Source organism: Pantherophis guttatus, chromosome 6, assembly GCF_059756535.1.
Source record: "Pantherophis guttatus breed Tessera chromosome 6, ASM5975653v1, whole genome shotgun sequence".
In the NCBI taxonomy this organism is placed as follows: Eukaryota; Metazoa; Chordata; class Lepidosauria; order Squamata; family Colubridae; genus Pantherophis; species Pantherophis guttatus.
The window spans coordinates 89,895,143-89,921,088 of record NC_142068.1 but is presented as its reverse complement, the minus strand read 5'-3'; positions in this window follow the sequence as shown (position 1 = coordinate 89,921,088).

Here is a 25,946-nt window from a genome sequence, read left to right as displayed (position 1 = left end):
CCTTGTCTGGCCTTCAGGTGCCTTGGAAAATAGCTTGACCCCTCTCCTCTCTGTGGCAGCCCCTCAAATATTGGAAGACTGCTCTCATGTCTCCCCTAGTCCTTCTCTTCACTAGACTAGCCATGCCCAGTTCATGCAACCATTCATTGTATGTTTTAGCCTCCAGTCCCCTAACCATCTTGGTTGCTCTTCTCTGCACTTTTTCTAGACATCTCAACATCTTTTTTATAGTGTGGTGACCAAAACTGGATGCTGTATTCTAGGTGTGGTCTTGCTACTGTCAACGGTAAAATTTCAAAGATGTTCTTCTCCTGTAGAAAATCATTGCTTGTTATTATGACGGCACGATGTTATTTTTGGACTGTTTCAGCAAAATCATGGAAGCAGAGCTAACTTCATTTTTTAGGGTTGGAAAGGCAAGTTTAGCCTGTGGAGAAATGAACTCCAGGCAAAGACGAGCAAATGAAAAGAGTACAGTTGTAGCATTTACCTCCTTCCATTTTAGGGATAAAGGTAAAGGTTCCTCTGTGCTAGTTGTTCCCGACTCTAGAAGGGCAGTGCTCATCTCCGTTTCAAAGCCAAAGAGCCAGCACTGTCGAAAGATGTCTCTGTGGTCATGACTAAATGGCAAAGGTGCACGGAACGCTGTTACTTTCCCACCAAAGGTGGTCCCTATTTTTCTACTTGCATTTTGTACGTGCTTTCAAACTGCTAGGTTGGCAGAAGCTGGGACAAGTAACGGGAGCTCACCCCATTACACAGCACTCGAACCGCTGAACTGCTGACCTTTTGATTGACAAGCGCAGTGTCTTAGCCACTGAGCCACCGTGTCCCTATTTTGAGGATAAGGACAGCTAAAATATCAAAGAAGGATGGACAAGGAAACCAGACCAATCTTATACACTTGGTTGGAAAGTCCTGAGTGGTTCAGAATATCCAAATGTCTTTATGTGGCTTCTTTTTTGAAGGCAGTTTGATGGATGCCTGGCAAAGGAAAAACTTGGAAGCTAAGTGTCCCGTCTTGGGTGAAGCCACCAACTTTGCCAACTCGAATGCATTGTCCATCGTGGGAAGGTTGATCCTGATAATACTGGGATCAGATTTATGGTGATGATGGGCTCTGGCCAGCAGCTTTATTGGGCTGGTTCCCAGGCTGTTCTCCCGTGAACAGCAGTTTGACAAAGGCAGTAAAAGTTTATGGAGAACAAAGAAGCAAGAAACTGAATAGTTTGATAACATCCTGTCTGTAGACATTCCCCAGCAGAAGTTCTGGTGGCATCTTAATTCGGGTGATGCCAATTGTCCAGCCTCCTGACGGTACCCATATATAAAAGTTGCAATTATTTTTATTATCGGTTTATACAATTTTAAAAACTGCCACCATTCCCTATATTATATATAGCTATCTTCGAGACTGCCTGCTGCCACCGACGACCTCCCATCGACCTGTGCGCTCCCACAGAGAGGGCCTCCTCGGGGTGCCATCAGCCAAACAGTGCAGGCTGGTGACCCCCAGGGGGAGGGCCTTCTCTGTGGGGGCACCTACCCTCTGGAATCAGTTGCCCCCAGAGATAAGGAGAATCCATGACCTCAGTGCCTTCCGCCGTGCCCTTAAAACCTTCTTTTTCCAGCAAGCCGGGCTGGCCTAATTTTTTAAAGTGTTTTTAATTGTTTTGTTTATCGTTTTTAATTAATGGGGCCAAATTTATATATATCTTTTAACTGTATTTTAATATTTGTATTTGATGTTTTTACTTGGCTGTTCACCGCCCTGAGTCCTCAGGGAGAAGGGCGGTATACAAATTCAAAATAAAATAAAAATAAAAAATAAATATTAACAGATCCGGAGAGTTTCATCCATCCATTGAATTGAATTGAACTTTATTTGGCCAAGTGTGATTTGACACACAAGGAATTTGTCTCTGGTGTGCAGAAGCTCTCAGGATACATGCAAAGCAATAGAATAATTATAATCATAATCATAATAGCAATAGCACTTATCTACCGCTTCACCGCTTTTACCACCCTCTCTAAGTGCTTTACAGAGTCAGCATATCGATGCCAACAATCTGGGTCCTCATTTTACTGACCTTGGAAGGATGGAAGGCTGGTCAGTAACAATAACAATAGCACTTAGACTTATATATCGCTTCAACAGTGCTTCACAGCCCTCTCTATGAGGTTTACAGAGTCAGCCTCTTGTCCCCAGCAATCTGGGTCCTCATTTTACCGACCTCAGATGGATGGAAGACTGAGTCAATCTTGAGCCTGGTGAGATTCGAACTACCAAATTGTAGGCAGCCGACAGTCAGCAGAAGTAGCCTGCAGTACTGCATTCTGACCACTGCACCAAAACGACTCAATGAATAATATGAAATAGGAATACATTGATCCATTGGTCCATTGGTTTCATTGATTGCTCAATGCATTCTGAATAATATGAAATAGGAATACATTGATCCATTGGTTTCATTGATTACTCAATGCATTCTGAATAATATGAAATAGGAATACATTGATCCATTGATCCATTGGTTTCATTGATTAATCAGTGCATTCTGAATAATATGAAATAGGAATACATTGTTCCATTGGTTTCATTGATTACTCAATGCATTCTGAATAATATGAAATAGGAATACATTGATCCATTGATCCATTGGTTTCATTGATTACTCAATGCATTCTGAATAATATGAAATAGGAATACATTGTTCCATTGGTTTCATTGATTACTCAATGTATCAATGTAGTCCTATTTCATATTATTCATTGAGCCGTTTTGGTGCAGTGGTTAGAATGATTGACCGTGGTGTTCACTTAATGACTGCCAAGTTCACTTAACAACTATGGCATTTGCTTAGCAAGGACTGTAAAACAACAACAACAACAACCAACCCTAAAATCGGGCCTGGTCACACAAATGCCTCGATTTGTGACCATCATGCCTCATGATGGAAATTCCGGTCTCCATTACAGTTGTAAGCCAAGGACTATATATCCCTCGTTATCTGTGGGAAGCTGGCCTAGCAAAGGTAAGCTCTTTAAGGGATGACTCTGGAGAAATTCTGTTTTAAATTCTGCTCCCCTCCCTGCTGGATCTGGTAAAGGTATGTTGAAAGAAGCAGAAGGGTTTTTTCAAAATTGATTTTTCACGTCTTCCATGGATATGACATTCCTCTAATGTCTCTTTCAAAGCTGGAAGGGCCTTTGCAGGCCTCAAAATACTTTCAGCAGAGAGGCTGATGGCGCAAATTGCATTATTGATTTTCATATCTAATATCAGCAGGTGAGCAAACGTAGTCAAGACGAAGAAGGAAAAAAGCAGCAATCAGGAAGAAATCTAATTTACTAATAATTATAAATAATTGGCTTATTCAGGAAGTAAAATGATTATCGTTTCATATTATCACTGCGATTTTATTGTACTTAATACTTCATCTACTCTATGTTCTAAAAGACCAAAAGATCTTGTCTTAAACAATCTTGCCTAGTTCAAAAAGAAAAAAAAAATATTCCCTGGATGGGAATAATGGAGAAACTCTATGTTTTGTTTCACTGCTTCTTTATTTCCTTCATCCACCCCAAATTGCGGTCATGAAAAAGAATATAAAAAGGCGCTGTGACGTCCTTGGTGTGCTCTGAGCTTGCTTGTTTTCTTGGCAATGTCTCATTACCCAACTTGATAACATTATCAGTGCTAGAAAGGAGTGGGGTTTGTGGACTGGAGGAAGGAGAGGAGGAGGAAGAGGAGGAGGAGGAGGAGGAGGAGGAGGAGGAGGAGGAGGAGGAGGAGGAGGAGGAGGACTGTGGGGTCCTTGGTGTGCTCTAAGCTTGCTTGTTTTCTTGAAGATGTTTCATTACCCAACTAGGTAACATTATCAGTGCTACAAGGGAGTGGGGTTTGTGGACTGGAGGGAGGAGGAGGACTGTGGGGTCCTTGGTGTGCTCTGAGCTTGGTTGCTTTCTTGGAGATGTTTCATTACTCAACTGGGTAACATTATCAGTGCTAGAAGGGACTGGTGTTTGTGGACTGGAGGGAGGAGGAGGACCACGACTGTGGGGTCCTTGGTGCTCTCTGAGCTAGTTGTTTTCTTTCAGACATTTTATTACTCAACTAGGTAACATCACCAGTGCTAGAAGGAAGTGGGATTTGTTCTCTATTTACATGCTTATGTCAGGTTCCGATGTTATCTCAAATAAATTTCATTCTCAAACACAAAGTCTTTGATGAAATCTCTTATTTATTGAAGAATAACGATCTAGTCCTGAACTCATTTGCAGCCGAAACTGATCCTCTGATCCCAAACCCCTCCCTTTCCGTTCCTCAAATCTCAGTGTCTCATTGGCCATCTTCCAAGTCCATCTTTCATCTCAGTTACTTCAAGTCACAGGAATTCCCCCCTCCCTCCATCACCTAGGTGACGTTATCTGCCGGGGGAAAGAACTGGGTGAAAAGTCAAGCTACTACTTATAACAGGCTCTTTCTCTTTCATTCTTTTTTTCCCACTCATTCATGTCAGCACTGGGGAAATCATAGTTTGGAACACTGACATCTTAACTATCTGTCATCACCTTTGGTCTCTTTCAAAAATACTTTCAAAAGTTGTAAGCTGGACTTCTGGGAAGTCAAAAGATTTGTTTAGGTGGTAGCCTAAACTGGAACAGTTCTTACTTAGCTAATTTTCGTTGGCAACACCAAGAATTGTCCTTCGCGGGCCTAGTCTAGAAAGATAATGGGAGCGTGATATTGTTGGGCTTTTTATTTCTAAACTGGTCCAGTCCTTTTTATTTTTTTCCTCCAAAAGTCCTATTTGTCTCCCTCCCTGAAGCGAAGGGCCTTCCGGAAACAAAGAGGCCATTGGAGCCTTTCCCACAACCATGGTCCAAGTACAGTAGTGGTCAAACTTGTGGAAACCTTTTGGGAAAAGTGTATTTTTGAGGTTTGATGGCTAATAACACCACTTTTTTGGGGGGGAGTTTCAAGATAATCCTATTCCACTGCTGGAATGGCCTGGGAATAGCCCAGACCTTAACCCAATGGAAAATCTATGGAGCCAACTAAAGAAACTTGTCAGTCAGAAGTGACCCAGCAATAAAACCCAGTTAATAGAAGCCATCATTCCATCTTGGTTTCACATGATGACAGCTGCAGAACTAAAAGACTTGGTTGACTCCATGGGAAGAGGTTGTAAGGCCGTAATTCATGCTAAAGGTTACCCAACTATTAACTGACATGGTGATAAGTTTTGTATATCTCATTTTTTTCTATGGCGATAATTTTTGTATATCTCATTTTTTCTACGTCTTTCTCTTTTCTTCTTTATACTGTAACTGCTATTCTAATAGCAAATCCTTCATCAAAGTTATGGCATTATATTCTTGATTAAATTATATTTCCATTGATATATAATTTTATGGTACTACTCAAAAGAGTGGGGTTATTAGCTAGTTTTAGAAAATACACTTTTCCCAAAAGGTTTCCACAATTTTGGCCACTACTGTATCTTGTGTCTTTCTGCCTGGTGGGAGAGAAAGCTTGAAAATGAGCCTTCGCCCCGCTAGAGTGAAAGCAATTGGCCGTCCTTCCTGATTTATTACTTCATTCATTAATCCATATATAAAATGCAATTTAGGATAAGACTCAGAAATCCTTGCTGTGACACCTTCTCTGCGGAGTTGATAAATGATTCCTCTGGCAGAGGCTTGAAGGGCGTCTGCAGTAAATTCTGCTGAGATCTATTTTTCAAAACATGTTTGCACTTTCCTATCAAATTAGAATCCATCCCTCAGATGAGAGAGGAAGGGATGAGAGACTTCAGGGGCTCTGCTCGGGATCTCTGAAGTCAGGGAGAGCGAGCGACCTTCCCAATTAAACAAACAAACAACAACAACAACAACAACAAAAAACTCCAAACAAACATATTTGCTTTCTTCGCCTATCGAGACAGATTGAAGGAATTTATTGATATAGCGTGTGGCAAAAATGCTTAAAAGCCCATGGCCATTACATTTTCAATGAGCAAATATGAACTACAGGTAGTCCGAGAGGTGGGATTCTACCGGTTCAGACAGGTTCGGGAGAACCGGTAGCTTTGATGATCAGCTGGGAGCTAACCGGTTCGCCCCGACAATCAGGTGGGCTCAGCTACCCGCACCTGCGTTTTACTTACCTTTATCTTCTCAGCTGTGTGGGGCAGCAGAGCAGATTGCTATGCCTCAGCTGTGTTACTCCTAAGTGGTAACCACAGAAGCAGTGGTGAAATCCAATTTTTTTTACTACCGGTTCTGTGGGTGTGGCTTGGTGGGTGTGGCTTGATGGGTGTTTCAGGGGAAGGATACTGCAAAATCTCCATTCCCACCCCATTCTAGGGGAAGGTTAATGCAAAATCTCCATTCCCACCCCACTCCTGGGGGAAGAATACTGCAAAATCTTCATTCCCACCCTGCTCCTGGGGGAAGGATATTGCAAAATCTCCATTCCCGCCCCACTCTGGGGCCAGCCAGAGGTGGTATTTTCCGGTTCTCCGAACTACTCAAAATTTCTGCTACCGGTTCTCTGAATTGCTCAAAATTTCTGCTACCGGTTCACCAGAACCTGTCAGAACCTGCACCACATCTTCTCCAGCCTCCTCATTGTCCGACTCGAGTGTCAGCTGCACAGGCTGATGGCGCAGCACCACACCAGCCTCCTCGCTGTCGGAATCAGCTACTAGCTGCACAGGCCGCTGACGGGCCACAACACTTTGGGACAACCATGACCTGGATGACTGAGAATCTCTACAGACTTTTAGCTATACAATTTGCAATGAACACCCTTTGAATGGTGTGGGAGTAGGAGTGGACCTGTGACCCTGAGGACACAGATAAATCTCCAGGTGGGCTTCAAGGACCCTCTAAAAGGATGCAAATGACCAGCTGTCTGCAAAGAATATTAATCCTTCCCTTCCCCACTATCCTGTCAGAGCTGAAGAAACTTCTTGGATGAGAAGCGAAAACGTCTTCAAAAGAAGAAACAAGGAAGTTCAGTTGATTCCTAAAAAAGCACCTTTGGGACTACTATGACCTGGATGACTGACAGTCTCTCCAGACTTTTAACATCCAATACAGTTTGACTTTTCTTGCACGAACATGTTGGATAAGAAGGAACAACAGAGGAACCAGCAATCAAGTCTTACGTTGGCCCTAGTCTGAATCAAACACTGATTCTTTTGCTAAAAATCTGAACTGAAATTTCTGAAGTCTGCTTGAAAGAAAACCTAGAGACAAGCAATTCAGGCTGTCATACAGAAATTCCTTTAGTTATTGCTCCAGGATTTGGTATTTCATTAAGTCATCAAGGAGCATGGATCACTTGTCCATGGGCGACGGCTAAAACAATTATTATACATTTGCAACTGTTGGCATGTTATTTATCCATTTTTGAATGAGGGTGTTGCACAGTTTTGTTTTTCAATGGAAGGGCAATAAGGATGCTTTTCAATTAATCCATTTAAGTTTTCAGACTCCATTTTTTAAAATGACAAATCACATTGTTCTCCTTTCTGCTGTATCTACCCTTACCCAAAGAGAAACATAAATGTTTAAAAAGAATTTACTCTTTCGAAGGAGAGGAGTCATTTCAGATAGCAAAACTTAGCACAGTATTATATCTTTGTAGTGACAGATTTTATTTTCCTGGGCTCCAAGATCACCACAGATGGGGACTACAGCCAAGAAATTAAAAGACGCTTGCTCCTGGGGAGGAAAGCTATGGCAAAGTTAGACAACATACTAAAAAGCAGAGACATCAGCCTGCCAACAAAAATGCGTTTAGTCAAGGCTATGGTTTTCCCAGTTGCAATGTATGGTTGTGAAAGTTGGACCATAAGAAAGACTGAGTGCCAAAGAATTGAGGCCTTTGAACTGTGGTGCTGGAGAAGACTCCTACGAGTCCTTTGGACTGCAAGGTGATCAAACCGATCAGTCCGAGAGGAGATCAACCCTGACTGCTCTTTAGAAGGCCAGATCCTGAAGGTGAAACTCAAATACTTTGGCCACCTAATGAGAAGGAAGGACTCACTGGAAAAGAGCCTAATGCTGGGAACGATTGAGGACAAAAGAAGAAAAGAATGAGGTGGCTGGATGGAGTCACTGAAGCAGTCGGCGTGAGCTTAAATGGACTATGGGGGATGGCAGAGGACAGGAAGGCCTGGAGGAACGTTGTCCATGGGGTCACGATGGGTCGGACATTATTATTATTATTATTATTTATTCAATTTATATACCGCCCTTCTCCTAGTGGACTCAGGGCGGTGCACAGCCAAAACTAAAATACATAACAATACAAAATTTAAAATTAATTAAAAGAATCACATACTTTGGCCCGAATTAAAACAGTGCGAATTAAAACCCATTAACAAATTAAAACTAAACAATTAATAACCATTAAAAACTAAAAAAGGAGGGGGGGTTCACGCCAGCCCTGCTTGCTGAAAAAGAAGAGTTTTCAGGGCTCGGCGAAAGACCCGAAGATCCGATATCCTTCTTATCTCCGGGGGCAAATCGTTCCAGAGGGCGGGGGCTGCCACAGAGAAGGCCCTCCCCCTGGGGGTCGCCAGCCGACATTGCCTGGCCGACGGCACCCTGAGGAGTCCCTCTCTGTGGGAGCATACTGGACGGTGGGAGGCTATCGGTGGCAGAAGGCGGTCCCGCAAGTACCCAGGTCCTATGCCATGGAGCGCTTTAAAGGTGGTAACCAACACCTTGAAGCGCACCCGGAAGACCACTGGAAGCCAATGCAGCTCACGCAGGAGAGGTGTCACATGGGAGCGACCCCTCGCTCCCATAATCCCCCGCGCGGCCGCATTCTGCACCAGTTGGAGCCTCCAGGTACTCCTCAAGGGGAGCCCCATGTAGAGAGCATTGCAGTAGTCCAGGCGGGAAATGACGAGTGCCTGAGTGACTGTGCATAAGGAATCCCGATCCAGAAAGGGACGCAACTTTGCAACTAACAACAACATGTCTTTGTAAGATCTTTGAAAGTAAGTTTGTGCCACGGCTTAAAATATAGCAGAAATGCCCCATTTTTGCTCCAGGGAATCGTAGAGGGCTTTAGGTAGTTACAATTGAATTAAGCTGTCCTGAGTTTCAGGAAACGTTAATTATAAACTCGGTAAAAGGAAATGAAAACTCCATCCGTTTAGAATTGCATTTCTTTAGTCTCAGACAAATAACATTAAGATAATGTTAAGAGTCCAGACTATATCACTTAAAGAGCATCACATGATGGGGTGCAGGAAAAATTTCTTCCCTATCATGATGCCAGCTGTCTGGAGTAATATCTAAAAGACTTGTAAAACTTGGCTGTTCTTCCAGATCTGGGACAAGAATGGTTGTTGAATCCCTTTGGGATGTTTGAGTCAGAGATGATATATCTGTGACTAGTTTTGGTCACCTCATTACAAAAAAAGAAGTTGAGACTTCGGAAAAAGCGCAGAGAAGAGCAACAAAGATGATTAAAGGCCTGGAGATAAAAACATTTGAAGGTCGGTTGCAGGAATTGGGTTTGGCTAGTTTAGAGAAGAGAAGGTGACATGACAGCAGTCTTCCAATATTTGAGGGACTTCCACAAAGAGGAGGGGGTTAATCTATTTTCCAAAGCACCAGAAGACAAGACAAGAAACCATGGATGGAAACTAATCAAGGAGAGAAGCAAACTAATCAAGGAGAGAAACTTGTTAACAGTGAGGACAATTACCCGGTGGAACAGAAGTTGCCTTCAGATGTTGTGGGTGCTTCATCACTGGAGGCTTTTAAGAAGAGACTGGACAAGCATTTGTCTGAAATTATATAGGGTCTCCTGATTGAGCGGAAGGTTGGACAAGAAGACCTCCAGCTCTGTTCTGATTGATTGACTCTATTGTGATTTTCCTTTTTGTATTGTTTGGATTGCCTTGTTTTAAATTTTTATTTCGTGCCCTGCCCAGAATCACGATGGAATCAGGTAGCCTTATGCATTTTACAATAAGTTAATAAATACGTCTAAGTGAGATGTACAAAATAGTTGCTAAAATTGTTCTCGCATAAGAAAAAAATTACAAGCTCCATGGGATCTAATCAGGGGTGGGTTCTAATTTTTTTTACTACCGATTCTGTGGGCGTGGCTTATTTTGTGGGTGTGGTTTGATGGTCATGTGACAATTCTTTAGGATTTAGCAGAGGTATTGGTCTACCAGGCTTTTAACTGCTTGCAGAGCTGTACCAGTCTACTCATTTGTTTTTCGAGCTTCCTGGTCTACCCATTTGTTTTCCGAGCGTCCCAGTCTACCCATTTGTTTTCCGAGCGCACTGGTCTACCACCACACTGCCTTTTAATCAGCTGTAGGGCGGCCCTTTGAAGCCCCACGGCAAGAGTTTACAGTTTTTTCCTTCCAGCCAATCAGCTGGGACTCGGGAGGCAGCGAAAAATTGGGGGGCAGGGCCAAATAAAAGGTAAGGATAACATGGGGGGGGGGCAGCGGGAGGGCCCAGCTTCTGAACAAAGAGAACCGGTTCAGTGACATCATATCGTCACCACTAACGGCTCGGCTGAACCGGGCCGAACTGGGAGGAACCCACCACAGGATCTAATATACTGTGTTTCCCTGAAAATATGACCTACCCCAAAAACAGGCCCTAGCCTGTGCCTAATATAAGCCCTACCCCCCCAAATAAGCCCTAGTTAAGCCCCACCCACTATCTGGTTGTATGAGGTGGGGTGAGGTGCGTGCGTCAAAGTCAAACTAGGGTGGGATGTGGGGGTCGAGCTGCCCCATGCACTCCCCATCCTCTTACCTTAGTACCACCACAGACACCTGTTGCCCCGCTGCCTGACTTCTGTGGCCACTCGCAGCTGGACGCTATGTGGTGCATTGCACCAGTGCTGCCACTCTTGCACGCAACAGCAGAACACACTATGCAGCCACCTGCTGTGAGTGGGGGCACCGGTGCAACAAGCCACGCGACGTCTGGCCGCAGAAGCAAGCAGCCGCAGAAGAAGTCAGGTGACTGAAACTGGATACAGTATACCAAGCGCGGTCTTACCAAAGGAATAGAAAGTGGTACTATCACTTCTGGTTGCCTTGATGCTATCCTTTGGGTGATGCAACCTAGGACTGCATTGGTCTTTCTGGCAGCTGTAGCACACCGCAAGCTCATATTTAATGAAGCTGCATTCGGGTTTTATTATTCATATCTTGGGTTAAATCTATCCTCTATTGATTTGTTTAATGAAAGATGGCAACCTACATCTCACACGCATGATCAATGATCCAGGTATAAGCCTCAAGACAAACCGAATCGGGGCACATAACATATTTTTGTGTTATTTTCCTTTCTCTGAATTCTGGGATTCGTGTAATACAATATGTAAATGCTGTAATTCCTATATGTTTTGAATTCCCACCTTGACACCTTTGTGAATCAGTCTCAGCCTAGTTTATCCTGGAGGTTCAGATGTTGCTAGAATAATTTCTGATCTCCAGCACTCCATCAACAGCCATTCAGGTAAATTCATGGGGTGGTTTAGAGCCAATTAAGATTCATAAGCCACAAGGAGTGAGTGAAATTTTGAGGATTAATTTATTCACTGGGGTATTAATCTGTGTAATGTACCAGGTTATCCTCCAGTAATCTGGGCTATATGGAGATGGGTTAAGATATATTTCCTGGCATGTTTTACTATAAATGTAGTAATTAGTCCCATTGGGCTGGTGGGCTTGAACAGCTACAGCAGGTGCTTACCGGCACAGCCTCAGTGTGAATTCTGGGAAATAGAAAGGAGAAAGAGCAAAAAAAGAAAAGAAAAACAGCAAGAGGAGAGGAAAATAAGTCGAATCAACAACATGAAACAGATCCATGTTTTGGATGGGGGATTGAATTCTGCCTCAATTCCTTACTGTGAGTGTAAGATTAGGTAAGAGGAAGCTTAGAAATGGTATGATGATTAGAAAGAATGGGCTCCCTTCTGCTGTTTAGATTTAGGTAAAGGTTCCTCTTGCACATAGGTGCTAGTCGTTCCCGACTCTAGGGGGTGGTGCTCATCTCTGTTTCAAAGCCGAAGAGCCAGCACTGTCCGAAGACGTCTCTGTGGTCATGTGGCCGGCATGACTAAACGCCAGAGGAGCACGGAACGCTGTTACCTTCCCACCAAAGGTGGTCCTATTTTTCTACTTGCATTTTTTACCTGCTTTCGAACTGCTAGGTTGGCAGAAGCTGGGACAAGTAACGGGAGCTCACCCTGTTACGCGGCACTAGGGATTCGAACCACTGAACTGCCGACCTTTCGATTGACAAGCACAACATCTTAGCCACTGAACCACTGCGTCCCTTTAAGTTTAGGTTTACCCCACCTCATTATTCCTAGCTTCCTTTAGGCAAAGAGAAGTGTCTTCCCCCTTTTTAAATGTGGAAATTTTAAATTTTTAAATTTTAAATTCGTCTTTTTATAGGGGTATGGGTAAGGCATTTTAAATTGGGGAGCCATTTTAGATTTAATTCTGTTTTAAACGTATTTTAATTGTTTATATTGTATGTTTTTAACTTTGGCTGTGCACCGCCCCGAGTCCTTCGGGAGAGGGGGCGGTATAAAAATCTAATAAATAAATAAAAAAAAAAATCTAATAAATAAATAAAAGAAAAGCTACTGCTTTTCAGTAGCAGTAGCAGTAACAATTTCTGTTCAGGATTTCCTAATCAACGTCCTCTGAGGATGGATTGTCAAACCAATTGGCAACAAAGCTGGAATCAAATCCTTAGACATCAGACCAGCTCATGAGTCTAGAGAAAAGAAGGACTAAGGCAGTGGTGGGATGCTGGTGGTTTAACAACCAGTTTGTGAGTGCACACTTTGCTTGCACATGTGTTTAAAGCACCTGCACACAGCACTGAAAATGGAGCATTTAGAAGCTCAGCTGCTTACCTTCCATGTCAGCAACAGTAAGTAGAACAGCAAGGGTGGGGGGGAATCAGCTGTGCCGCAGATTGAGATGAGCTAGAAAGCAGGAAATAAAGGACAGGATAGGGCAGGGGCAGGTGGGCGGGGCCAACTGATTGTCGGAGTTACTGGTTTGCCCAAACTGGTCCAAACCACCTCTGGACATAATAGCAGTCTTCCAATATTTGAGGGGCTGCCACAAAGAAGTGGAGGTCAACCTATTCTCCAAAGCACCAGAAGGCACGACAAGAAGCAATGGATGGAAACTAGAAGAGAAATGACCTGGAAATAAGGAGAAACTTCCTGACAGTTTGAACAATTAAGCAGTGCAACGACTTACCTCCAGAAGTTGTAGGTGCTCCATCACTGAAGGCTTTTAAGAAAAAGACTGGACAGCCATTTGTCTGAAATGGAATAGAGTTGGACTGTTGGTTTGAGCTCCAAGCTCGGCAATTTGGTTGCAAATGTTTCGTCACCATTCGAGGAGACATCGTCAGTGCGCTTTGAGTTGTGCTCGTCTGTTAGAACACTGGCCTTATTAAGAACAAACTACACTAATTTACATCACACAGATGGTATTTAAAAACCAAAGACCATGTCTCGGTAACAACAGCCAGCTAATAAAACATTCCAAAATCACACTATGACTCAAAAATAGCCAAACAAAACAACAGCCATACTAATTTGCATCACATAAAATGATACTTAAAGGCCAGTGTTCTGACAGACGAGCACAATTCAAAGCACACTGGCGATGTCTCCTCAAATGGTGACCAAATGTTTGTAACCAAAATGCCAAGCTTGGAGCTCAAACCAACAGCCCAACTATCAATCGGAGCCACTACAGCCAATGCAACCTTAAGTTGCATTAACAGAGAGATACAATCAAGATCAAGTGAGGTACTAATACCACTCTATAAAGCCTTAGTAAGACCACCCCTAGAATACTGCATCCAGTTTTGGATCACCATACAATAAAAAAGATTTTGAGACTCTAGAAAGAGTGCAGAGAAGAGCAACCAGGATGATTAGGGGACTGGAGGCTAAAACATACGTTGAACAGTTGCAGGAACTGGGCATGGGTAGTCTAGTGAAGAGAAGGACCTTTAGGTTTAGGTTTACCCCACCTCATTACTCCTAGCTTTCTTTAGGCAAAGAGAAGTGTCAAAAGAAAAGCTATTGCTTTTCAGTAGCAGTAGCAGTAGCAGTAGCAGTAGCAGTAGCAGTAACAATTTCTGTTCAGGACTTCCTAATCAACAGTTGCAGGAACTGGGCATGGGTAGTCTAGTGAAGAGACGGACCAGGGGAGACAGGAGAGCAGTCTTCCAATATTTGAGGAGCTGCCACAGAGAGGAGGGGGTCAAGCTATTTTCCAAAGCACCTGAAGGCCAGACAAGGCATAATGGATGGAAATTGATCAAGGAGAGATTCAACCCTGGCTCATATTTAAGTGATTGTTCACTAGGCCGCCAAGATCCCTCTCACCGTTACTACTATTGAGCATGGTACCACATATATTGTACCTGAGCAAATACTGTATATTTGAATATATTGATGCTTTGGATATGTAGAATGAGTTTGGGGGCAGTCAATGCAGGTCAAGGAGCTAACCAAGTTGAATAATAGAGCAACTTTCCTAGCACACTGCTACAGAAGTTGGCTGCCCTCCATTTTACCGTTAAAATAACATTTTGTCACTCATGTGAGCGAGAATGTTCGTCTGACTTTTGCTTCTTCCTTGTTCAAATCGGGTGTGTGTGTGTGTGTCAAAGGTTGCTCAAAGGATTCTTGGATTATTTTTTTGCTTTATTGCTTCTATTTATCATGGTTCTTATGAAGGTGATGTGTTCTATAGAGGGCAAAACCTGCACAGTTGTTTTCGTTATCTCGATGACATAAGCATTAGCCCTGTGATCACCTTTCCTTATAGAGTTATAGCCGGTACAGAGGTAGAGTTTCCCTTTATGGCTCTCATGCTATGGAACCATGAACCATCGTAGCAAATAACCGCAAAGAAGGACAAGAAGAGCAACGTTCCAACTCTTAATATTTAGCAGGGAATTGCAGAGGAATGTTCCAGAGGTTAGGTAAAGGTAAAGGTTCTCCTTGCACATATGTGCTAGTCGTTCCCGACTCTAGGGGACGGTACTCATCTCCGTTTCAAAGCTGAAGAGCCAGCACTGTCCAAAGGCATCTCCGTGGTCATGTGACCGGCATGACTAAATGCCAAAGGTGCATGGAACGCTGTTACCTTCCCACCAAAGGTTTTCTATTTTTCTACTTGCATTTTTTTAACGTGCTTTTGAATTGCTAGGTTGGCAGAAGCTGGGACAAGTAACAGGAGCTTACCTTGTTACGCGGCACTAGGGATTTGAACCACTGAACTACCAACACTAGGGATTTGAACCACTGAACTGCTGACCTTTCTATCGACAAGCTCAGTGTCTTAGCCACTGAGACACCGCGCCAAGATATTACACCTTTGGAAATGCATGACCACCCCATACAGAAGCCCCATCCAAGAGAAAAGTAGGTTATCTAAGAGCTGAATTCCACCATTTTGCCTAACAAGTGGCAAGGGACACACATCAGACAGTTAAGGTTTTATTGTTTCACTCTTGAATGTTTTATAGTGTCTCTGTAGGAGATGAACAAGCTGCCCCCAAGGGAGGGGTCAAGCACGCTATCAGCCTAGAGTCCCTTTGTGCTGACAAGAGATCTCAGTATAGCCCACCTTGAATTCCATTGACTCTTATCTACCACCAGTTTCCTTTGATCGTCAGTAGTTCAGATTCTTGTAGAAAGTGTTAGCATGCAATAGCAATAGCAATAGCAATAGACTTATATACTCTCTAAGCAGTTTACAGAGTCAGCCTATTGCCCCAACAATCCGGCTCCTCATTTTATCCACCTCGGAAGGATGGAAGGCTGAGTCAACCTCGAGCCTGGTGAGATTTGAACTGTCAAATTGCAGGCAGCAGAAGGAGCCTGCAGTACTGCACTCTAACCACTGCGTCACCGTGGCTCCTAATTAAAATTAAACATTAAATTAAAGCATTAAAACTATTCATTTGAACTGCCTTTGCTCTTGATTTCTTGCACCTGATAGTTTCACATTTAATGTTCACATATTTTTGTTTTTAATCCTATCTATCAGGGGTGGGCTGCTGGGGGTTCACAGGGGTTCGGTAGAACCTCTAGCTAAGATTCTGTGCAGTTCAGAGAACCCCCAAATCCCACTCCTGGCTGGCCCCGCCCACCCCTCCCCTCCTCTCCCGGGAATCCCCATGTACAGGGGTGAAATCCAGCAGGTTCTGACAGGTTCTGGAGAACCGGTAGCGGAAATTTTGAGCAGTTTAGAGAACCAGCAAATACCACCTCTGGCTGGCCCCAGAGTGGAGTGGGAATGGAGATTTTGCAATATCCTTCCCCCAGGAGTGGGGAAGGAATTGAGATTTTGCAGTATTCTTCCCCTGGAGTGGGGTGGGAATGGAGATTTTGCAGTATCCTTCCCCTGTCATGCCCACCAAGCCACACCCACCAAACCAAACCATGCCCACCAAGCCACGCCGACAGAACCGGTAGTAAAAAAAATTTGGATTTCACCACTGCCCACGTGGCCCGTTTTGGATGCAGGTAAGTGCAGGGTGCACGCAAAGGCTCGGGGAGGGTGAAAAATGGGCCTACTGGAAGTTTGGGAAGGCCAGAAACGGACTCATTTCTGACCTCCAGAGGGCTTCCGAAGGCTGGGGAGGCCCTTTTTGCCCTCCCGGACGCTTGAGGAAAGCCTCCAGAGCCTGGGGAGGGCAAAAACAACCCCCACCATGGTGCAGGAGGCTGACTTGGCCACACCCACCCAGTAACCGAACAGAGAACCCCTTGCTAAAATTTTTGAAGCCCACCCCTGCTATCTATCAGTATACAAGAGAAGCCTCGTGTTAACAGACAGCAAAATTGGTAAATATTGACCAAATCTATCGTAGGACACATATCCAGCGTTTTTAATGATAAAGTGGGTTAGACATTTTATAAAGTGATTATTTCAGAGTTTCTAAGCTTTGTTAGAAAAAGGACGGTAGCAGAACGAACAGCTATCAGTGGGTGTCGGCAAAGACGTTCAGACGAGGCAAGAATGCAAATTTGTTTTCAAGTCTGGAAAATTAAGGGCGATCAGAGAGCTGACAAAGTGGCAGACAAACTTTTTCGGCTCTAACTTGCAGCTCATCATGGTTTTATTCCCCAAAGTACTTTAAAACCACGATGATCAGATAATAAGAGGTTGAGTAGGACGCATAACATCAAACTGATTAAATTTGTTTACTTGTAATTCTTTCAAGGTTCCAGGAATATGGTGTAATTTTCAGGGTTTATTTCCAACTGATTTCGTGTAATTTATTATTGACAACATCCTTGTGACAATGTCATTCAGGATAATTATTTCACAACAGATTTCTGCAGAGCTCCCGAGTCCTGTTGGGACTTGCTTTTGCATAAATTATGGCGCGGAATATTTAATCAGAGCTCTGTTAGGACCCAGGAATGGATATTTTTTTAGGAGAGGAAGGGGGACCAAAAAAGAGAGGGGGTTTTGAGCAATTTTAAATCCAAATCTATATCACTCTTTTGCTCTTTATTCTAAAGTGCAGGAGACAAAAATGCTACCCTCTAGCATCTTTGCTTAACAAAATTTAAAAAAAGAAGAAGAATCGAAGACATTCATCTTCAAGTGATGTTCTATTAAATATTCATATAAACAGATCGCAACATGCAAAGGGGTTTTATAAAGCATTTTCAACCGCATTATTATTATTGTTTTAAAAAGACTGGTTCTACAAACATTAGTCTCCTTTCGCTAAAGAAAAGAGAACACTGAAACTAGTAACGAAAACTCTTTTAAATAAACTTTATCGGGAGAAATGCTGAGAATTTAATTTAATTTAATTTAATTAATTAAATTTATATGCCGCCACTCTCTGAAGTCTCAGGGCGGCTCACAATACATTTAAAAAATCATTATAAAAAGACATTGAAAAATTAAAAAAACATTAAAAACTCATTCATGGCCGGATCTCGCCAGATCACAAGAGTGAGATCAATGGCCCCAGGCCTGCCGGAAAAGCAACGTCTTCACCGCTTTTCGGAAGGCCAATAGGGTGGGGATGATCCGGACCTCAGGAGAAGCATAATTGTTGGGAGTCCACCTGCTCAGGTTGTGTTATAACATTGAACACAGAATAACAGAGTTGGAAGGAGCTTGGTAGGTCTTCTGGTCCAACCCACTGCTTAAGGAGGAGACCCTATGCCATTTCAGACAAATGGTTGTCCAATCTCTTCTTTAAAAACTTCCAGTGTTGAAGCAGCCACAAGTTCTGGTGGCAACCCGTTCCACTGGTGTATTGTTCTCACCATCAGGAAATTTCTCCTTAGTTCTAGGTTGCTTCTCTTCTTGATTAGTTTCCATCCATTGCTTCTTGTCCTGCTTTCTGGTGCTTTGGAGTCGGTCAACCTCTTCTTCTCTGTGACAGCCCCTCAAGTACGAGAAGACTGCTGTCATATCACCCCTAGTCCTTCTCTTTGTTAGATTAATATCAGAACAGAACTGGAAGGGACCTCGGAGGTCTTCTAGTCCAGCCCCCTGCTCAAGCTGGAGATCCTATACATTTCGGATAAATGGTTGTCCACTCTCTTTTTGAAAGCCTCCAGTGATAGATCACCCACAATTCTAAAGGCAAGCTGTTCCATTGGCTGATTGCTCTCCTTATATTGGTTGGTTGTGCTCATTATAGATATATAATCCAGTATATATTTGTTGCATTTGACGTACTGTATCTGTAAGACCATGTTTCTGCTTTAGCTTTTGGAACACATAAACAGATTATTCATCACCTTCTTCTAATAACACATTCCTCAAAATTCTGCTATGTCTACAAGAGATGATCAATAGCACCCTGGGTTTGATACTAAATATGGTTCAGCCAAATTTATCTAACTTGTTTTATTTCTATTTTAAATTTTGTATTGATATGTTTTATTTCATGGCTGTTCACCGCCCTGAGTCCTTCGGGAGTAGGGCGGTATACAAATCTAATAAACTAAACTAAACTAAACTAAACTAATGTACCTAAGATGGACCAAGGTGAATTAATTTTCTGAATTGAGGGAGGTTTGTTTTGGTTCCTGAATGATAAACTGTAGCTTGCCAAGGATGCATTGATGCGTTGGGGGCCTTGGAGTTTGAATGTCTTTCAAAAACAACAACAACATGAAATATATACTCTCCGGCTGATTCTAGCAATTCTGTTCAACCCTGGGAGAGGTTTTGGAGCAACATTTGGGTCTGCCCTTCCCACTCATATTGGGAGCTCTTATGAAGGCACCCCGTCTGTGGGGCAGTCTATGTGCTTCAAACAAACTTAGGGTGTGGGGAAAGGAATCCTGAATGAGAATGACAAATAGCAGAGTGTCAACTCGCAAAGCATTCCTGGCCTTCTCTCAAGTTGCCCTAGGCAAGGGGGTTGGGAATACAAACTTTGCAGCTTCAGCAAGGGAGCACTCAGTCAGAAACAAAAGCACATTCCAGCCATATCACTCTCAAGGTCATCTCCGCAGTTACCCACAGTGGCCAGAGGGGAGTGATCCCTATTACCCCTGAAGCTGTTTCGTTGAAGAATGTGATTGATGACACACCTTGGAGGGAGGGGGGAAACAGGGTCAGAGCCAGAATGTAAATTACATGGGGTCAAAGTTTGCTTCACTTGGAATGTGCCGACATAAAGCTCCTAATAAATAACTGGATTTTTTTTTTTTGAAGCGTGGCTCGAGGCTCATGATTTAACTAGGGCATCAGTCGGAACCCTGACACAGAGTTGGAAGGGACCTTGGAGGTCTTCTAGTCCAAATCCCTGCTCAAGCAGGAGACTGTTCAACTGAAATGGCAGTCCAATCTGTTCTTAAAAATCTCTAGTGATGGAGCACCCACAAACTCTGGAGGCAAGCTGTTCCACGGATTGATTGAAAATTTCTCCTAACTTCCAGGTTGGCTCTCTTTTTTAAAAATAATCTTCCATCCTTTACTTCAGGGGCTTTGGAGAATAGGTTGACTTGACCCCCTCTTCTTTGTGCCAGCCCTTCAAATATTGGAAGACTCCTATCATGTCATCCCTGGTTCTTCTGTTCGTTAAATTAGAAATGTCAGAGGTTGGCTGGGAAAGTCACAGACGGTCAAAACGTGACCCTGGGATGTTGAAACAGTCATACATACCTGCCAGTTGCGAAGCACCTGAATTTCGATCATGTGACTTTGGGATTGCTAGAAAAGTTGCAAGTGCAAAAACTGGTTGGAAGTCACCTTTTTCAGTGCCATTGTAACTTCGAGCAGTCACTAAATGAATGGTTGTTAAGTCAAGGCGTACCTGTATTGTAAAAATCACGAGAAGGGGACTAGTTCAGTAATCGGGTTGCCTGTGTTATAGGAACAGAGTCTTCATGTAAGGAATTTAAAAGATAAAATATGAGTTTTCAAGGGTCCAGCTAAGTTCAGCACATTCAACTATCCTCTGGCCTTGTACGGGGGTATGGGTGAAATTTCCATCAATTGCCAGCTTTCAAGAATTGCCAACAGATTTGCCTCTCTGGTTCTTGGTGAAGTTCATTTGCAACTTCCCTGTTTGAGGTGCATCAGAATTAGAATCGAGCTGGAAGGGACCTTGGAGATCTTCTAGTTCAACCCCCAGCTCAAGCAGGAGAACGTATACTAGTGATGGTGAACTTTTTCGGCACTGAGTGCCAAAAAGTTTGCGTGGAAACATCACGCGCGCAAGCTCATAGGGGTCGTGATTTGGGAAAGCCGAACTTCTGGATTCTGGTTTGCATGCGCACCTGACAATTAACTGGCCAGCGCGCATGCACATACCAATTTTCGGCACTGCCGCGCGTGTGAAGGACAGCTGATCATTGCATGCACATGCATGCCAGAAACCTAGAGAACAAACAGGCAAGGCCATGCGTGCCGGGCGACATGACTTCGTGTGCCACTTTGGGCATGTGTGCCATAAGTTCGCCATCACGGACCTATACTACTTCGGATAAGTGACTGTCCAGGCTCTTCTTAAAAATCTCCAGTGATGGAGTGCCCACGATTTCTGGAGGCAAGCTGTTCCACTGGTTAATTATTGAATTGAAATGGAAACGGGCTGGTCACAGAGCAAGAAGAACTGAAGGCAGGCGGACCAAGGCAGTTGTAGAATGGATCCCACTTGATCAAAAAGCATCCATGAAAGAGACCTAAAACAAGATGGATGGACGACATCAGCAAGTATGGTGGGCCCAACTGGTCAAAGGAAGCTCGGGACCGTATGGGTTGGAAACATGCAGAAGAGGCCTTCATCCTGCAGTGGATAGATGATGATGATGATGATGATGATGATGTTACAAACACACATTCTATGACACATCTTCCTCTCTTCCCAGTCAAATTTCTAATGGCCAATCCCATTCTACTCTGACCAAGGAATGGAAGCTACAATGGATTTCACGAGTGAAGAACTGAACTTTATAGACATATATAGTACATGCTCTCATTGTAGAGAGATATAGCTGCCATATTATGCCATGCTCCCATTGCTTGGCAAGCAGCCTCCATTTATGGTCCTTTGCAGCACACAACCATGTTAGGTTTTTGGCAAAAATACCCCATTAGCAAACAATGGGTTTTACTTAAATGACCATTGCAAAAAATAAAATAAAAAAGGCCATAATACTAGGTTGCTCATGTGATGACCTGCTTTATGACCATCACGACTTATGACCATAATGGGTAGACTTCCATTACTGTCATAAGTTGAGGACTATCTGTATGGCACCACTTTGGCCGCCAGGTGGCACCAGGGGACAGGTTTCAATGAAGGTTTAGTTCCTTTAGAAGATTTATACCCGGTAGAATAATAGCTGGTTATTTACATTTGAAGAGTCTCAATAAAGGATGGACTTTATTTAGATTAGAATAAACTGGATGGGATCTTGGAGGTCTTCTAGCCCAACCCCATGCTCAAGCAGGAGAACCTATACCATAACAAGTAAAGCCTCCTGATGTTCAATAATACCTTGACAGAGGTGTGTTCTCAGAGGCTAAGTGAGAATCTGGTTATTCACGCTTTTGGGAAAAGAAGTAAAACTTGTGGATGATATACTGTAGGTAGTCCTCGAGTTATGACCACAGGTTCTGTTGCTAAGTGAGACATTTGTTAACTGAGTTTTGCCCCGTTTTATGACATTTCTTGCCAAGGTTGTTAAGTGAATCACTGCAGATGTTAAATTAGTAAGATGGTTGTTAAGTGAATCTGGCTTCTACCATGGACTTTGCTGGTCAGAAGGTCGCAAATGGGAGACTGCAACCCAATGGTGGGTTGCCCCCGGTTCGGACCAGTTCTATAGAACCGGTAGTAAAACCGGTGGGAGGCTCCGCCCACTGACCCTGACGTCATCAAGATGCTTCTGCGCATGTGCAGAAGAGCGTGTGTGTGAACCGGTAGTAAAGGTAAGTAGAACCCACCCCTGCTGCGACCCCGTCATAAATATGAGTCGGTTGCCAAGCATCTGAGTTTTGATCATGGGGATGACTGTGGGAATGCTGCAATGATCCTAAGGGTGAGAAATGGCCACAAGTCACTTTTTTTCAGTGCCGCTGTAACTTCGAATGGTCACAAAACGAACTGTTGTAAGTTGAGGACCTACTGTATCAAGGTAACTTACAGGGTTTTACTCTGCAGTGGTGTGATTGTCAGTTGCCTGACCCAGATTTGTAGGCCCGTTGTAAGTCGAGACCTGCCTGAAGTTGCCCAATAACACGGAGAACTATATTTCCAACTTTGTTCAGAATCCTGAAGGACAGAAGAAAGGAAAGAAGGCAACTTCAGCTTTGTTTTTCCTTCCCCTTACAAACTCTGAAGAAATAGGAGTGTCAGGCCTGGAAGCCATCTTTTGCATTAGGCCTTCAGGCCTGCCACATTTATTACTGTGGTGTTAAGGATATTGTTGTGTTACCAACCAGCAGAGTAAGTGCACAGAGAAACGGTACTGAGAGCAATGAATACAATACATACAAAATGGTTTAACAAAGCTTTTACTTTGTAGTGAAAAACAATTGCATAGTCTTTTAATCAATCCAAGTCTTTAGTCATTCAAATCAGTCTGAAGTTACAGATATCTTCTTACCAGACAAACAGCAGTTGGTAATAAACAGCAATTCAATGCTGGTAACAAATCATGATGGTAGCATATCCATCCACGATGAGAACTCCTTCATACATGATGAAAGCAGTTCCAACCAACAGGTCAAGCAGCAAGTCAAGCAATGATGAGAGCAGGTCCAACAATGACTATAGCTCGGCTTCCTCCTTATATACAGTTTACACTAGTAATTATCCACTTAAGATAAGTGAAGTCAGCAGTGCAATGACTCAACAGTACAATTATAATAATTGCAGTCAGGAGTTAGTCAGCAGTCATTAGTCATTACAATGACTCAGCAGTACAATTATTCAGCATTACATCTTAGAGTTACAGAATAAATTTAAAGTGATAGCATACATATATTGCCTGGACAACTTGTTAGACTTACACCATATCCTAACATGTGGGAAACTGGAAGGGGGGACTGTATGGAGCCAGGGTGATATATAGTTATAATAACATTCCTTTCTCAGAGAGTCAAGGACATCTTGCCCTACACCTGGATGACTGGATTTGGGAGGCATTTCCAGTTGGGACGGTGTTTTGATTGGACCATGTGATGGACTTGTCGGTGCTGGGCAGGGACTTGGACTTTCCTTTGGGTGGGGAAAACCTGGAAGCTTTCAGATACGGGTTTTCCCAGATGTGCCAATATGACATCTCTAATCAAATGGGACTTTGAGGAACTTCAAGCCTTGGAGTCTTCTTTCATTGGGGGTGTTACTTGGAACCCTGACAAGGAGAGAATTTCTATCTTCTCTTTGAACTTATGTTCAGCTTATGGAAAAAGAGATGCAGTTGTGCTTGGAAAAAAGCAAGCCTTATTTCACTTGAAGCCCAGACCTCACTTTTGGAGAAAATCAGAGAGAATGGGATAATCTAGGTGTGAGGAAAGAAAGAAACTCTCCACGTCTCCCATCCTTCCAGCTGTTGTGGCCCACCAGTGACCAGCGGAGCTGGCAAGCCGATTCAGACAGTGAGGAGGTTGGGGAGGAACATGGGCCAGTCCTGGAGTCTGGGGATGGCTCTGATGAGGGCTCTGCGTCGGAGGCAGAGAGGGGGCCAGAGCTGTATGTCAGTTATCAGCTGCCTTTGGAGTCAGACATCAATGAGGCAGACAAACAGCTGGAGCCTGTTCCCAGTGTGAGCATGCACAGAGTTGCCAGATGAAGGGAACAGCTAAAGAACAAGGGTCGACTTGGGAGTAAGGCCACAGGTGGACGATGAAGGGCCCCTCCCAGAGGGAATAAAAGAGGAACGAAAAGGGGAGTGGAGTTTGCAGGAGACAATTAGTTCATTCCTGCATTCTTGTCAAGTATTGCGGTGTCTGAAAGATATCGGCCTGGCCACTCTCCAAGCCTGATAAAGGTCAGTAATTGTGAACTACCGTGTTTCCCTGAAAATAAGACCCTGTCTTATATTTTTTTTGAACCCTGAAATAAGCGCTTGGCCTTATTGCCATGCACTCAAAAGCCCGATTCGGCTTATTATCAGGGGATGTCGTATTTTGGGGGAAACAGGATATCTTGAAAGACTGTGGGAGAGTAAAGACTTTGCTGGAGAAGAATCCATTGTAAATTAAATAAAAGGGATTTGTTGGGATGAGAACTCGGCTCCGTGCTGCTGGGGAAGCCTGGGTCATAACACCAGCCTGTCAAACTTGCAAATACGTATTAGTGTAACCCTCTTGATCTTTTGAAATCTGTGGAAGGACTGCTACTAGTGAGCAATGGAAATTTACTGTCTTGAGTAAGATGAAGATTCACACGTGTTTGACCTTGTTGGGTGATTTCATCGAGACCTGCGGAAATAAAACACCTTTTCCCTGTCATAACTCTCTATGAAATCAAGCATTGACAGTCTAATCAACCGAGCGCAGTTAACTTCGAGGCCTTGAGGTGAACAAGTTCTCCAGTAGTCGTCGAAGGCGGCTTGGCCGCCCCATTTAGTTGCAGCCAAGATCGACTGCAGATTTGGCTTGCTCAGCTCCCAGGCTTCCATCTCATCTTTAGCAGAATAATAGACTAACAGAGTTGGAAGGGATCTTGGAGATCATCTAGCCCAACCCCTGCCCAAACAGGAGACCTTACACCGTTTCTGACAGATGGCAGTCCAGTCTCTTCTTGAAAGCCTCCAGTGATGAAGCTTCCACAACTTCCGAAGGCAACTTCTGTTCCATGAATTGATTGTTCTTACTGTCAGAAAATTTCTCCTTATTTCCAGATTGTTGTTGTTGTTCTTGTTGTTGTTGTTGTTGTTGTTATTGTTATTGTTGTTGTTGTTGTTATTGTTATTGTTGTTGTTGTTGTTGTTGTTATTATTATTATTATTATTATTATTATTATTATTATTATTATTATTCATATTTCTATGCCACCCACTCTCCAAGGACTCTGGGCGGCTTACACCAAAGACAGTATACTAAATAGCATATTGCCCCCAACAATCTGGGTCCTCATTTTACCCACTTCGGAAGGATGGAAAGCTGAGTCAACCTTGATCCGGTTGAATCTCTCCTGGATCAGTTTCCATCCATTATTCCTTGTCTGGCCTTCAGGTGCCTTGGAAAATAGCTTGACCCCCTTCCTCTCTGTGGCAGCCCTTCAAATATTGGAAGACTGCTCTCATGTCTCCCCTGGTCCTTCTCTTCACTAGACTAGCCATGCCCAGTTCCTGGGCATTAATTCTATTGTTTGTTATGAGAGAGAGAGAGAGAGAGAGGGAGGGAGGGAGGGGGAGAAAGGGAGAGAGAAAGAGAAAG